Consider the following 2,867-nt stretch of genomic DNA (forward strand, 5'->3'; position numbering starts at 1 on the left):
GTTAGACCTTAACTACGCTTAGCTATTTATTATTTGAATAATACTGAAAATACTTTATTCTAAATAAATCAGAATCTAATATTACAATGAGTTTATTATCTGACCATTAACTTGCATTACTTAATCATTCTAAACAGTTTGTGACAGCAGCTTTTAGAAGACTGGGTCTGAGCCTTCTATTCTTAAATGAGTTGCAAAGACACAATGCCTATCTAAAAGTAAGAAAATTAATTTTGAATTTTGTATCAATATGCAAAGATTTATGTTAATGAAAACCTTAAACCTGTATCAATATATTAATTCTGAACAAACTTAAGAACATATACTTTCAACTCTGCATCAAAATGTAAAGATTTGTACTAATGTAAGATTAAGGCCACAAAATGTTTTGTTTAAGAGTAAATTTAGGATCTTGTTTCCAAAGTCCCTCAGAGACCAGTCTGCACAGGTGAGCATGCAGGTTGCAGAAGTGACACAGCTTCTGGGACAGACCCCATTTTGGGCCCCAGACATCCAGGCACCTTCCCTGCCAGAGAAGAGGTGGCTGCCTGGGAGGGCACTGACTGCCAGAGAAGGTGAGGGAGCCATGTTGTGTCTTGGGTCCCTCAGAGACCAGTCTGTGCAGGTGAACACGCAGACTGCAGAGGTGACACATCTTCTGGGATAGGCGCTGTTTCAGGCCTTCATCTCCAGCCAGAAGGCAGATCTGAATGCCAGAACTCTGTACACCTTCCCTGCAAGAGGAGAGCTTGCCTGCAGAGAGTGCTCTGACCACTGAGACTCAGGAGAGAGCTGGACTCCCAGGACTGCTGACAGAGGCTAACAGAATCACAGTAGGAACAAGCTCCAACAAGAGACAACTATAACAACTAACTCCAGAGATTACCAAATGGCAAAAGGCAAAGTTAAGAATTTTACTAACAGAAAACAAGACCTCTTACCATCATCAGAACCCAGCATTCCCACCTCAGCCAGTCCTGGATACCCCAACACACACAAAAAGCGTGACTCAGATTTACAATCATATCTCATGACGCTGGTAGAGGACTTTAAGAAGGGCATTAATAACTCACTTAAAGAAACACAGGAAAACAATGCTTAACAGGTAGAAGTCCTTAAAGAATTACAGGAAAACATGGCTAAACAGGTAGAAGTCCTTAAAAAAGAAACACAAAAATCCCTTTAAAAATTATAGGAAAACAACCAAACAGGTGATAGACTTGAACAAAACCATCCAAGACCTAAAACAGGAAGTTGAAACAGTAAAGAACCCAAAGTGAGACAACTCTGGAGATAGAAACCCTAGAAAAGAAATCAGAAACCATAAATGCGAGCATCAGCAACATAATACAAGAGATGGAAGAAAGAATCTCAGGAAAAGAAGATTCCATAGGGAACATGGACACAACAATCAAAGAAAATGCAAAATGCAAAAAGATCCTAACTCAAAACATCTAGAAAATCCAGGACACAGTGAGAAGGCCAAACCTTCTAAAGGATAATAGGTATAAAGGAAAGTGAAGATTTCCAACTTAAAGGGCCATTAAATATCTTCAACAAAATTATAGAAGAAAACTTCCCCAAACTAAAAAAAAAAAAAAAAAGAGATGTCCATGAACATATGAGAAGCCTACAGAAATCCAAATAGACTGGACCAGAAAAGAAATTCTTCCCAAGACATAATAATTGGAACAACAAATGCAATAAGTAAAAATAGAATATTAAAAGCAGTAAGGGGAAATGGTCAAGTAACATATAAAGAAAGGCTTATTAGAATTACACCAGACTTCTCACCAGAGACTATGAAAGCCAGAAGATCCTGAACAGATGTTATACAGACCCTAAGAGAACACAATTCCCAGCCCAGGCTACTATACCCAGCAAAGCTCTCAATTACCATAGATGGAGAAACTAAAGTATTCCATGATAAAACCAAATTCACACAATATCTTTCCACAAATCCAGCCCTTCAAATGATAATAAAGGGAAAACACCAGCACAAAGACAGAAACAGCATTCTATAAAAAGCAAGAAAGTAATCATTCAACACACCTAAAAGAAGGCAGCCACAAAAACAGAATCCTAAATATAACAACTTTAGTAAAGCTCAAAGCACACAATGCACCTCACACAATAAGAGTAGGAGACTTCAACACCCCACGCTCACAAACGGACAGATCCTGGAAACAGAAACTAAACAGAGACACATGGAAACTAACAGAAGTTATGAAACAAATGGATTTAACAGATATCTACAGAACATTTTATCCTAAAACAAAAGGATATAGCTTCTCAGCACCTCATGCTACCTCCTCCAAAATTGACCATATTATNNGTCACAAAACAGGCCTCCACAAATACAAAATTATTGAAATTATCCCATGCATCCTATCAGGTCACCACGGACGAAGGCTGATCTGCAATAACAGCATAAATAAATAACAATAAAATTTAGAAATTAACAATAATAATAGAAAGCCAACATTCACAGGGAAACTGAACCACACTCTCCTCAATGATTCCTTGGTCAAGGAAGAAATAAAGAAAGAAATAAAAGACTTTTTAGACTTTAATGAAAATGAAGCCACAACATACCCAAACTTATGGGACACAATGAAGGCAGGCCTAAGAGGAAAATTCATACGCCTGGGTGCCTCCAAAAAGAAACTAGACAGAGCACACACTAGTAACCTGACAGAACAACTAGAAACCCTAGAACTAAAGGAAGGAAATTCACCTAAGAGGAGTTGAAGGCAGAAAACAATCAAACTCAGGGCTGAAATCAACCAAGTGGAAACAAAAAGAACTATTCAAAGAATCAACCAAACCAGGTGCTGGTTCTTTGAGAAAATCAACAAGATAGATAA

This window comes from Mus pahari, chromosome 4 (assembly GCF_900095145.1).
Source record: "Mus pahari chromosome 4, PAHARI_EIJ_v1.1, whole genome shotgun sequence".
Lineage (NCBI taxonomy): Eukaryota > Metazoa > Chordata > Mammalia > Rodentia > Muridae > Mus > Mus pahari.